The 14148-nt window shown below is 41.4% G+C and overlaps 1 protein-coding gene across 1 annotated transcript in view; it reads left to right on the top strand.

Annotated features, from left to right (window-relative positions):
- The window catches only part of HPGD (15-hydroxyprostaglandin dehydrogenase), a 374425-nt gene that overhangs the window by 7698 nt on the left and 352579 nt on the right, over positions 1–14148 (top strand). The window lies entirely within an intron of this gene.

Below are 14148 nucleotides of genomic sequence, written 5' to 3'. Positions count from 1 at the left end.
TTGTCTGTACAGTTCCTTCTCAAACGAGAAGTAATTGTTATTTAAACACCATGAAATGAGAGAAATCAACATTTTGTTATGCAATGCATATTCAGCAGGCCGTGTGCTTAAGAAATGTTCCACACCACGCAGACCACAATCGTGCTTAATACTTGTATAGAGAGACTCTATATCAAGAGTTAACAAGATCCATTCCTTTGACCAGGTTATGTCATTAAGGTGCCTTAAAAAATCGCCAGTGTCTTTTAGATATGAGGGCATCGTTTTTACTAGGTCCTGTAGGTAGTAGTCAATGTATGAGCCCACGTTCTCCGTCATGCTGCCTATCGCCGAAATGATTGGGCGACCGGGGACCGGAACAGTGTTTTTATGAATCTTTGGGAGTAAATACAAGTAAGGTACTCTTGGATGGGTGTTAAACAGGAACTTGTGCTCATCATTTGAAATCAGTCCCTCAGATTTCCACTTTGAAAGTTCTTTTTTTAAATTCTCCTTTGCTTTATTGTATTTACTCCACGAAGTCTGTTCATAACACTCATTGTTGTTGAGTTGTCTTTTGGCTTCCAAATCATACTGCTGTTTTGGCCACAGGACCACATTGCCCCCTTTATCAGATTTTTTAATGATGACTGAAGCGTCCTTGGCTAGCTTGTCTGTTAGTTTCTTCAGAGCAATTTGTCGTTGATTGAGGTTTACTTTTCTGTTTTGGTTGACGGAGCTATTCAGTTCTTTAATTTCCTCAATGACTCGATCGTGAAAAACGTCGATTGCATCCTTTGGCATTAAAGGAATAAACGCCGACTTGGGTTTGAAAGGGCTTTCCCCTGCACCCTTTTGAAGTAAATTCAATTCTTTTACCTTAGCTTGTGTGGGTGTCTGGGAGTTCAATTCGTCCTCATGATCCAAGCCGTGCAAAGCCCATAGTGCGGGTATTTCTCTAACTAATAGGCCAGAGGGGTTGGAAGCTACCGGCTTGCTTTGTTTGTTTTCCCCTAGATTTTTGAGGGCATGAAACTTTTTCAATTTTAGCTTCCTGATGAAGAGAAATAAATCCACACGTGTAGAAGCATAGTCAAAATTAGAGTTAGGACAAAAATTCAGACCTAAGGAAAGGAGTTGCTCTTCAGCCTTAGTCAGAGTTGTCGTACTGAGATTAACTACGGTGTTGTCATTTATTGTTTTTTCTTCCTCCAGTAGTTTTGCCTCTTTTTTGGCTTCTCTTTTACGTTTTCTTCGGGCGTTTTTTCTGATGGTGTTCCGCCTTCGTCGGCTTGCTTCCTTTCCTTTCTTGGTCTCAAAGTTTTCAGGCGGTCCTGGACTAAAAAATCCACCTCTTCGCCTAGTCCCGGAACAACGTCAGTTGGTTCCATGCTACTTGAACCAGCTGAGCTCAAACTGGATTCACTTGTAACAGATATTGTGTCTATTTCTTCCAGCTCCCCTGCTGCAGAGGTCTGTCTAGTTTCCAAGATGTTAGGTTTGACAGGGACTTTTCCTTTCATTTTGCGGATGTTTTCGTATTTCTTTGCGAAGGTGTAGATTTGGCCTCTTTCGTAGTCCTCCAAATCCCTGGCGAATTTGTGCACTTTTCTATTTTTTATTTTTTCTTTTTTTTTTTTTTTTTTTTTTTTTTTTTTTTTTTTCTTCATATTTTTTCAAGCGCTCTTTAATTTCATTCATTTTTTTCCTTTTTTTTCGAAATCCAATCCTGGTTTTCCATTTTACTCAAGTCATGTTCCATCTCTTCAATTTCTTTTGCGAGGGCTAACCGGTCAATATCAGCGTATTTGATTAAAATTCTGATCAGGTTCATTGATTGTTGCAGGTTACTTTCCCCCCATTCTAATAACATTGCGGGGTTGGGGTGCTCAAAACTCGGAGCTAAAAGTATACGTAAGCCCCGCGGAACCCGGTTGACCTCCACATATTTAGTTAGGGATTTACTCTCCCACCATTTTGTTAGCTCATTACGCATTTTTTTCTCCAGATTTCTCAACAATAAATTAGCATCCTTGTTTGCGTCTTCGGCATGTTCATTTTGTGTTTTTTTCGGTACGTTTTTGTCTTTATTTCTGACCACATTATCGAAGAGCGCATCTGCTTCCTGTTCTCTCTCCCGTACTGCGTTGCTTAACATAATGCCAATATCCTTTGGTTATTGTTAACTGCGGTACTAATAGCCTGCACGTGTGCGTGCAACTCGGCTTTCTTACACGAAAGTGGAAAAATACGCTGTGTTTCGCCCAATCGTAACCTCGTCTTGTGAATGCTATTTCCTTTCTCAGATTACTCACCGGCAAAAGAGGTCTAGCCTTCGCGGGTCCTCCGACTCAAGCGTCGGCGTCCTCGAATACCGGTTTTCGTTCTCGTTGCAACTCGTAGCTCACAAGGGGTTTCGCCAGCCTGAAAATTTCCTTCCGGAGCAGCGAGGGTTGTCGGGTTGAAGGCGGCTACCAACTCTCGAGGCGGGGTCCATATATATATATATATATACGATTCACAGTCCTGCTCCGTTTTCTACAAAAGGACAAGAATTCCGTAAGCAACCAACGGAACCCACAGGTACAGACCGCTCCACAGCGCAAGAAGTAACTTCAAAGGTGGTTTATTTTCACGCAATCGCCAGCATATATTGTTTATATATATATATATATATAAACAATACAATCAGTGACAGAGCGTAGCACAATCTAGTATGTGACTGACTATTCCCAGTCAGGTTCATAAATGTTACTACAAAGAACAAATGCAGAAGTGTAACACTTTATTCAGCACATAGATCTTCACCACTGTTGTTATGTTGTTACAGCAATGGTACAGCCGACCCGTGTTTCGTCGCTAATGCGATTTTTTCAAGGCTCTTCATAAGATAATACAACAGGGTTTACATTTTTATCACTCATTGGAAAGACTTATAACAACATGATATTTTTAGTGTGTTCTATTTAACAACCTATCCCATCAGGGTCAAGCAAGGTTACAAGAAAAGAAGTTTGAAACATAATGAGTAGTAAAGAAAAACTCACAGAACACCTGTGTGTATAAAGCAGTTTTTTTATAGCATGCTTTAAGTTGTGCATACACCATTACTGTGAAGAAAAAGAAAATGGATTATTAAAGTGAAAGGAATCAGAAAAAGCCATCCAGACCCGTGAAACTCAATATCAGAAAAGAACCGTAAACAAAAGTAAAATACCTTAAATATATGTAGTAGCCAGTCTTTTGAAATTCAAGGCCTTTGTATTCGTTCCAAAGGAGCTCAGAATATGGATAAGATTGGACTGACACAGGGAAAACACACCAATAAGTGTATTAGTTTTACTTTGAATATGCAACCTGATCAAATGAATGAAAAAACGGTTGGCCAATACTGAAATTACTAACTCAAGAACAATTCCTATCAGTAAAATACCCCCTAATCTAAAATTCCTCAGAAACTCTCCTCCTCACATCCTAGTCCTTGTCTTTACATTTTAGTATAAACCACTCATATTATTTAGCACCAAGGTCTCTACAAGGGGACAGTTCATAGCAATCCTGTCTCCAACATTGTATCAATATTCTGTCATTTGAATTGCACAATCTCTTTTAAAGTTCAAATGCTCCCCCAGGTTCACTTTCTACAGTAGTAGCGTATGCGAGGTTCCCAGTATGGAGAAATATAGTAGAAAGCTACAGCTGCACGCGATGGTATCTCCGTCTCAGCTGTATATATGCGGTAGCTGGAACACAAAATACAGCGGCTGTAGTATAACAAGCCGCTACACAGAAAGCTCCCTCATAGGCATTACGGCGTTGCAACCCCTTCCCTGAACTAGCAAGAGAGTCGAGTTTCCAAATGTGACTCACCGCTAACGGACGGACTCCGGCTGGCGGTATGGCCAGATGGCATTCACCTTCCCGCGAGAAACGCCATTTAAATAAACCAAAACACAACGTCGTCTTCTGACGTTGCGTACACCTGAAGACCAAGCACGTGTGTATGCTTCGCTGGATCTAATTTCCAGCAGCCATTTTCGTAGTTCTTTATTCTATACTCACTGTAGGCTATCAATAACTCCAAAAACACAGCCTCCCATTTATGAATAGTAAAGAGAATAATTACATCTTCTCGGAATACTGGGGGTCACCTAACTGTGAAGTGGAAAGGATCACTTATATGCAGGAACAGTCAGGAGGCGAACAGGTTGAATAGAAAGATTTATTTCCACAAAGTCAGCGTATCCACAGGAGCACGTCTGCACTCAGCAACCTCCAACTGCATAAGTGCCTAAAGCCACAGTTGGAAGCTACTGGTTGAAGACACCTCGAGAAATGCATCTCCCGAAGATAAACATTCTTCAAGAGATGCGCGACCACAAATACAGAACATACAGCACGTGTGAGCTGTCAGAACTAACTGCACGTGCAAGTAACATCAAAGAACAGAACACATAACTCTAAGCACTCTACATCTCCTCCCTCCCCACAAAATAAAGAAATAAAGAAATTACAAGCAAACTTAACTTAAATAAAAATCTCTAAAGCGTGAAGGAAACGAACAATTCCTATGAGACCTAGATGGCAAATCAGAAGAGGGAGAGGGGAAGGAAGAACATGAAGCTTCAGCATTTTCTAAAATGTCTTGAGAAGGAAAAGAAACATCACTCAACATATCTTGAGCAGGTAAAGGAACATCATTTAAAACTGGAGCTTCCAGCTGAGTTGTAAAATCATAAAAGGAACAGGAGGGGCTCTCATCACCATGCTTAGTTCTAAGAACCTTCCTAGCCTGTTCAGATGTTAACTTTACAACAGCACGTTTGTTACGCCACCCTCTTTTATCTAGAAACAGTGATCCTTTAGATACTTTGAGAACATGAGTTGGAAGTGAAAACTTTGACAAACCCTTCTTCACTCTATCAACAGTCTTCACCATAACCCAATCACCTACTACAAATGATTCTGGAATTGAAATTACTTTAGAATCAAAGTTCCGCTTCTGCACTTCCTGTTGTCTTTCAACATGAGATTGCGAAAGAATCTCAAACGGACCGGAAAAATCAATGGCCAACTTGTCCCAGGCCTCTTCAGGAACTGGAACATTGTGCAGCTGTAAATTCTGTAACTTCCAGTGTTTATCTGACACCAAACAAGTACTACAAGCGTCAATCCATTCATTTACATTTCTCTCCATGGCAGGCCACCAGAAATGTTCCTTCAACTTACGTGAAGTCCCACCGACACCTAAATGACCCTGGTGAGCTGCCAAAAACAACTTCTTACGCAAGGCTAAAGGAGGAACACATTGATCCCCCTAAAAATAACTCCATTAATTATTGTTAATTCCCCAGATACCTGCGCAAAAGACTTCAAATGGGCAGGAAGGGAACGTATCCTGGGCCAACCTGATACTATCAAATTCTTCACAGCCACAAGAACATCATCATCCGAATAGCATTTAAACCAATCCTCCTCTGAAATAGACAGTGGAGAAAACACCAAGTCTTCTAAAGAGGCCACAACACACTCAACATCATCCTCCAGCACATTATCATTATTATCTAAAGGCAACCTCGAAAGAGCATCAGCTCTCATGTTCTTACCTCCAGCAATATGGTGAATACTAAAGTTAAATTCATGCAACTTGGAAAGAATTCTCACCAACCTCGAAGAAGCTTTTCCAGTGCCATTTCCGTTCAAAAGATGTAACAAGGGCTTATGATCACTATAAAGCCAAAAGTGAGAACCCCAAATGTAGACCTTAAACTTTTCAACCGCCCACGCACAAGCAAGAGCCTCTCTTTCGATGGTACTGTAGTTGCACTCAGCACTGTTAAGTGACCTAGATGCAAACCCAATAGTATGTTCCAAAGAACCATTCCACTGACAGAGAATAGTACCAAGGCCCTTCTGACTTGCATCCACATAAATACCACACTTCAGACCTGGCGTAAAAGATGATAACGCAGGCGAATTCACAATTACCTTCTTGATGTTATTGAAGGCTATATCCGCTTCTGCATTCCACAAAAATGCAATATCCTTTTTAATTAACACTCTAAGGGGTTGAACCAACTGGGAATAGTTCATGACGAACCTAGAGTAATACTCAGTGAGACCAAGAAAAGATCTCAAAGCATCCTTATTACCTGGTACGGGCACATTTGAGATAGCTTGGGTAAGTGAAAGTTTAGGTTTAATACCCATAGTCGAAATCGAATGACCCAAATAGTCCAATTCCTCTACAAAACATTTACATTTCTTTTCACCAAGAGTAATGCCAACATCTCTGAAACGTGTCAAAACAACTCGCAGATCCCTGATATGCTCATCAACACTCTTTGAATGAATCAAGACATCGTCCTGATACGCCTGGACACCCTTAATATCACACAAAACACTATCGATAAATTTTTTAAATACGCTCGCGGCGCTCGCCAACCCAAAAGGGAGCCTCAAGTATTTGAAAGCCCCAAAAGGGGTTATAAATGTGGTGAGCTCCGCTGAGCACTTCGTCAAAGGAATTTGGTGATATGCACTCCTCAAATCCAAAAGAGTAAACAATTTGGACTCCGCAATTCCAGTGGGAAGCTCCTGTATCCTTGGCAAAGGATAACAGTCAATTAAGATGTTTTGGTTTAACAACCTAAGGTCAGCACATAAACGAATACTTGAGTCCTTTTTTTTTACAACCATAATCGGACTGACCCACAAAGATGAGTCCACAGCTTCAATTATTCCTTCTTCTACCATCTTCATTAACACTTTCTTCAAATCCTCCCTCACACTAAGAGGTACATTCCTCAACTTATGTATCACAGGGACCGCATTAGGCTTAAGGCGAATATGATGTTCATAATTTTTGATCATGCCAACAGAATCATTAAAAACTTCTGGAAACTCAGAAACAATTTTGTTTACAATTCCCACATCAACAGAATTAACTGAGCAAAAGTTACTTTCTTCGTTTATCTGTACAGGAAATTCAGATCCAGGAACCAGCTAGAGGCCCATCTTGGCAAGATCCTGCCAACCCACAATGCATTTCCCATCAGTGGCCGCATAAACTTTTGTATAAATACTCCTGCCCAAACAAGTCACACTTGTTATGAAGAAACCCCACATATCAATCTCTTTTCCCCCATATCCCTTTGGTATGACATCCAAAGGTTCAAGTGTAACTTTACAAGACCAGTGTGTATTAAATAAAACATCTGATATAATTGTCATGGGTGCGCCTGAATCTGCCATCATATCAATTGCTATGTGATCAACAATCACCTCACAAGTAGGATCCTTCACTCGTTCCATACCAATAGAATCAACCATTAGAATGGAAACTAAGTGAATAGAAATAATTTCCTTTTTTACTAAACTTCTCTGTTGACCCCCCTGAGAAGCACCAATGTCAACAGAACTAATGGTTGCATTTTTCATTTCAGAGTCAATAATCTGAACATCCGAATCTTCACCTGTAAAGGAAGAAATATTATTAATTTGAAAACCTTTTCTGTTTCGACAAACAGATTGAAAGTGCCCATTTCTTTGACAAAAGGTACACTTTTTCCCTTGAGCTGGACATACAGGACTATTACCAAGGTGTGTCTTAGATCCACACCGAAAACAAAATGCACTTGACCTCCTCTGAAATGGTCTCTGAAATGGCCTATTTCTGGAATATACCGCATTCACACTCAAGTCAGTTTGATGAAAAGATGACATGTTTTCAGTAATGCACTTTGAAGAGACAATTGCCGTCTCAATCTCTTTTGCCATTTCTAAATGCAGCTCAATATTCTTTCTTGTATTTTTTTGTGGCAGCATTTGTACACAAATTGGTCTCTTAAAACCGTGTCCAAGTATGCCCCAAAATTGCACTCTGCCGCAAGATTCCTTAGTGCAGAAATGGACTCTTCTACAGTCTCATCCTGCTCCTGACGTCTTTTCATAAAATTAAACCTTTCAAGCATGACACTGGGCTGTTCAAGGAACTTCTTATTCAATTTCAAAATTCCAGCAGCATATTCATTCATGGCATCCCCACTACCAGAAGCTGGCAGTAGATTAGGTAAATTGTCAAAAATTTGCCTTCCTTCTTTGCCCAAATTATTGTAAAGAATTGCCATTTTTCTCTTTGCGGAGTACTCGTCCGCTCCTATGGCAACCAAGTAGCTCTCAAAATTTTTAAACCAGAGTCTCCATGGTTCTTTTGGCTTCCCAGGGACTGGTAAAAAGTAATTCAAACTCACAATCTGCTGATTTGTGGCCATTCTCATTTTTTTTTTATAAGTTATTAAAGTCCTTTTAAACTTGGGACAGCAAAATCTGTTAAATACTCTTAGAAACTTTTTAAACTTCTCTCTCTTTCTTTTAAATACGTTACTTGGAACAATAAATGAGTCAGTTTAAACTTCACCTTTTTTTTTTTTAAATAAAACGCTCCAAAATACTTAAATCTCCTAAGTCTCTCAATCAGGAATAAAATTCTGAGTCATCCGCTTTGGTTTACCCAAATCCTTTTGAAAGCGCTCACCATTAAGGCTCTCTCTCCTCACGATCGGTTATTCTCCTTCCGATCGGTAAATCGTTACCATGGTAACTCAAGCAAGCTCTCTCCGAAGATACAAGATGGCCCGATGCGTAATTACGCTCCTGCACGCATGCGCGTGATGACGTATGTTCGAGACGAGACTACGATCTCGCTCACGTCACAGAGGAACCGCCAATGAGCTTGTTAATCCTAAAAAAGGATTAAAATATCCGCTTTCTCGCCGTAGCAGTCAATTTGAGGCGGATTTTCAGGACGTGGAGATTCAACGAAGCCTTTAAACGATGGATGAGCTTATTTCAAGATCGTGCAAAGTAGGTGATACGCTGTTTTTCGTTAAAAAGCATCCTTCGTCGCCAAGATGTGAAGTGGAAAGGATCACTTGTATGCAAGAACAGTCAGGAGGCGAACAGGTTGAATAGAAAGATTTATTTCCACAAAGTCAGCGTATCCACAGGAGCACGTCTGCACTCAGCAACCTCCAACTGCATAAGTGCCTAAAGCCACAGTTGGAAGCTACTGGTTGAAGACACCTCGAGAAATGCATCTCTTGAAGATAAACATTCTTCAAGAGATGCGCGACCACAAATACAGAACATACAGCACGTGTGAGCTGTCAGAACTAACTGCACGTGCAAGTAACATCAAAGAACAGAACACATAACTCTAAGCACTCTACAGTAACTAATCCTACTTGATAATAGGGGCTAAGTATCAGATAAAACAGTATCCTCTCGCGCCTTGACAAGCGTTGCGGTGTTCGCATTTTCAATAACGTTATTTGTAATTAACCTTAATACGGCAACAAAAATGACTCCTTTTTAGTTCCCTTTGCATCATCTTAGACAAAACTATTGCAAGCTATTATACACAGATTGTGGCTTCAGTTACATGTCCCTCTCAAGAACGTTATTTAGCGAGAGATCCGTTGAAAATTTCCACATTTTCAATACAATTCTTTGTGGTCACCTTCAATATGGTACCAGCAAAACCTCCCATTTTTAAGTTCCTTCCCAATCGTCTTTAAGGAGCTGGCACAAGCTATTGTGCGGAGATATGAGTTTCAATAGAGTGTCCCTCCCTGAACTGACATTTCGAGAGGGGCCCCTTTAATACATTAGAGTTTGAGTAACAGAAAGACACATGCATGTATAGAATTCAAGAAGATAGTAGAGTTGCATTAAAAAGACCAGAGGCAGTGGGAGAGTGGAAGAGGGTTGAGGGAGGGGGAACTTTCTGGCTAGCCATTACGTTTTTTCCTTCGGGTTGTTTGCTCTTTAGAAATATAACTAGAAATACAAATCATCTTTTCAATATTCACAGTATTCTCTGGGAAAGAGTTTTTGCTTTGTTTTGTTGGAACTGGACACATGATGTATTTTTAAAGCCTCGCCCTGTTAGCCAAGCTATTCTGCTTAGTGCGGATAGAGTCTCCAGATAGTGTTTTTTACATTCTTGCTTTTCGTAAGACAAGGTCATTGGAACATTCAATGTTAAAAACCCCTTATATTCCTATCTCTTAACCAAACTACACACAGGTATTCTAGATCAACCTCAAATTTTTTTTTCTATGGCTGTAAACATTATTTACCAGTTCATAATGACACTGGGAGGAGGTCATTATTTTTGGCCACCACTTGTATGCAGTACATCCCGGTATCAGTGAAATGGTAGAGCTGTAGTTGGGGCCAGTATTGGGGTTAGAGTTAGTCTTAGGAGTTTGGGGAAAAGACAAGTCACACTTGATATAGTATAATGGAAAAAATAAATATCTGGATGTGATTGAAAAAGATATACCTGCAAAGTATAATAATAACACAAGTAAGCCCTTTATGTACCAAGGGCACTCTTTGATTCTCTGAGTATTGCCTTTTTTTTTGTACTCATTTGCATTGCCCTCTTCCAGGAGACGCCGACCACCTTCCGTGTCCTACCTTGATTGACAAAAGATTTTAATTATCTCCCGTTCCGAGACACGATTGATATATTGGCGGAGGAAGAATCCAGAAAAGGAGTGGGGGGGGGGGATGTGGGCTAGCAATTACTCCATCTAGGTATTTTTCAACCTGTTGGACCATTACAGTATCCGAGGGGACCGACAACTCAAGGTCCATGGAGTGTTGTAGGCATAATCATAGGACCCGGGGAAAAAAAACAAAAAAACCCAGGAACCCTATCTCCACTGAACCAATAATTTCCAAAAAGCCAATTTTTTTTTACTACATAGTCTGGCCAAGTCCACCTTAGATGTTTCATTTAGAGACGTCAGCCAGCCTGAGTGCGATGGTGCCACGGTATCAACCCAGAACTTACAAATTTGCCTTCTTGCTAAAAGAAATGCATAAAAAAGGAAGGACCTTGCCTGGCCGGTGATGTTTTCGTCTAGTCCAAAAATGACTAATGGCAGAGTGATAGACAATGATGTATTGAGGATAGAATCCAATGATGACTTTACTTCTTCCCAGAACATGCGAATGGAGGGGCATTCCTTAAACATGTGCACATCGGATGCTTCAGGGAGATTACATTTATTACAGCTCTTTCCTGGCTGGAATTTTGATAGCCTTAGGGGGGAGAGGTAAGCACGATGGACCGTGAAAAGATGGTTACGCCTCAGCCATGCTGGTTTAACGATTTTATACAAAAGAGTAAATGAATTTGTCCATAACTCCTCACACTGAAGGCCTAGCTCACCCCCCACAACTCGCCAGGGAGGGTAAAATCCCCATCGACCTCCTCCAAAATACTCCAGTACCAAAGAGCAACCTCTTTATCTCCCTCTTGCCTCTCTACCAACTGATGTTCCAGGTTGCTGACTTTCCCCAGAGGAACACCTTTCCTACACAAGCCCCGGGCCCATCTATCGAGCTGCATATGTTTAAATCTTGATAGACCAGGGCCTACCCTGTCCCGTAACTCTTCCCATGCCACCAGTGACCCCCCTACCAGCAAATCTCGCCATCTTACAATCCCAGCATCCTTCACGGGGGTCTCCAGACTGTCCTTTAAACACAATGGTAAGCCTGGGGAGAACCACAGAGGTGCAAAATTTGAAAAATAAGAAAGCCCTATTTTCTTTTTAATCTATGCCCATGCTTTAGCCAGAGATTGGAGAATTTTTATGTTGACCTTTTTGAAAAATGTTTGGTCCCTGAACTTAAACAAAAATCCATCAATTGGTAACTCTGCCTGGAGAACCGGGCCTTATGGGCCTGGCGGCGCAGGGCACGCCTTAAATCCCCGAGTTCACCTGCCTTGTCGAACAGAGACACGAGACACTCTTTTGAGCGTGGAAAGCCAGATTTATTAGCTACAGCCAAGCACACTTATCCCAGAAGTTACATACAAGGTAGGTTCTGAGGAGACTGCCACTTCAATCCGTGGCGCACAACCTTTTATAGAACACATATTTACAAAGTTTACTCCCTACACATACAAAACAAGCCAATAAGAAAAGTTGGAAAACAAGCTATCAGGTGTCTCAAATACGCCCCTCTCTCAGACCCCGTGTGTTACCCCTCCCAACAAATTAATCAGTGCTAGTACCGACGATCCAATTTGCAGGTGGCAGAACGTATTTGTGTGCCTCAAAGGATAGTTGTGTAACAAGAGAATACAAGGAGAGAATAGCGAAGGCCAGTCAGATAAGATAATGTAAGGAAAGAATAGGAGAAGGCAAATAGTCAGTCGAGACAGGGATCAATCAACCTAGACATGGATTAGCAAACTCGGCCAGACTCTGACATTGGTTTCGTAAACAAGGGCAGGGGGTTACTCTTTAACAGAAGAGACACGTAGCAGCTGAGAAAAGTAAAAACGCTCCATTCGCCGTGCTGCCTGAGTGAGGGCAACACAAAATGGTGACGAGACACAAAATGGCGGCTAAATACGGGACGAAGTCAGAAACAGAAGAACTTCACGCCCCTGCTAACATTGCTTAAAACATTATCCCTATCGACGAACCAGATGGTGTTTTCAAAACAATTCTAGAGTGGGACATCTGAAAAGCCCAAGCGTAGTACTGTAAGTCGGGTAGTGCCAGCCCTCCCTTTTCCCTCCTCCTTCTCAACTTCTACCATGCAAATCTAGTAGCTTTGTATTTTCAGATAAAGGAGTTGATCTCTCGCTGACTTTTGTCTAGTTATTTAGCATCAAAGGCCAGGGGGATTGTATTAAAAATAAATGTAAATTTGGGAAGAATAGACATCTTTACTAAATTTATTCTCCCTAGTATAGTAGGTAGAAGATAGGCCCAAGATTCCTTAAAAACCCGGTCTAAGTTGTTTTGCGCGATGTTTCCAACCTCTTGAGTGATCCGAATTCCGAGATAACGCATGGAGGAGGTAACATCAAGTTGTGTGTTGGCGATATTCCAGGCCATTATTTCAGTTTTAATTGCATTAATTTCATACCCTGAAACCCGCCCAAACTCCTCCGCCCTCTTAATGACTGTAGGGAATGATAAATCCGGATCAGACGTAAAAATAAGGATGTCGTCTGCATAAAGGGCTACCCGCCTCTCCCACCCCTCAAATTTAAAGGAAGGGATGTTAACCTCTTCTCTTAAAACCTGAACAAACAGCTCAATGTTCAAGTTAAAGAGAAGGGGAATAAGCAGGCAGCCCTGCCTAGAGCCCCTAGTAATTTTAAAGGGTTCTGTCAAAACACCGTTAACTAGCAACGTAGCTAGTGGGGCCTTATACATGAGAGCGATAACTTGACAGAAGCCATCTCCAAATTTAAATTTTCTCATAGCCGCGGCCAGATAGGGCCAATTCACCCTATCAAAGGTCTTGGTTGCGTCTAAAGTGAGGGTTGCCAAAGGAAGAGAGAAGGTAGAGGCGATAGCCCCCACTAAATCGTGTGTGAGATCAGCTAGCTGACGCCCTTTTATAAACCCTTTTTGATCTTGATGAATAATTGAGCAAGTTACGCTCCCCAACCTACTAGACATAATAGTAGCAAAGATTTTGTAATCATTGTTCAGGAGCGAAATTGGCCGGTAGGATCCGCACTCATTCGGATCCTTCCCTGGTTTAGGAATCAGGACAATCGTTGCTTCACTCCATGACTTTGGGGGTGCCTCCCCCTTCAGGAGAATACCGTTAAAAAGGGCCGTCAAAGTTGGAATAATAGCTTTACTTAAAACACGATAGAGCTCTCCTGGTAAGCTGTTAGGGCCGTCTGCCTTCCCATGCTTAAGTTGTCCAATGGCCTTGCTCACTTCTACCTCTGATATTTCCATCTCCAAGCGCCTTCTTTGCGCTAATGAGAGAGTCGGCAGAGAAATGTTATCGCGCCAGCAATCCCTTGCCACACGGTCATCGATGATATCCTCCTTATAGATCACCTAAAAAAAACTGAAAGGCGCTCCCAATATACGAGTTAGAAGTCCGGGAAGCTACTTCACCTTCCAGTTTTATTTCTGTAATGTAATTTTGTGCTTTTTAAGGTAATACCCCAGGTATTGGATATCTCTCCTGTGAATCCTATCGAGCACTCTACCATCCCTAATATAAGCATGGCAGAGCTCTCTCTTGCTCCACGAGGCTCTCCCACGGCTGTAGCTGAGAAGCAAGAGTTAGCTGCACAGGATGAGGGGGCAATTAGTTCCCAGA

Source organism: Lissotriton vulgaris, chromosome 3_1 (assembly GCF_964263255.1).
Source record: "Lissotriton vulgaris chromosome 3_1, aLisVul1.2, whole genome shotgun sequence".
In the NCBI taxonomy this organism is placed as follows: Eukaryota; Metazoa; Chordata; class Amphibia; order Caudata; family Salamandridae; genus Lissotriton; species Lissotriton vulgaris.
This window is presented reverse-complemented; position numbering and strand designations above follow the sequence as displayed.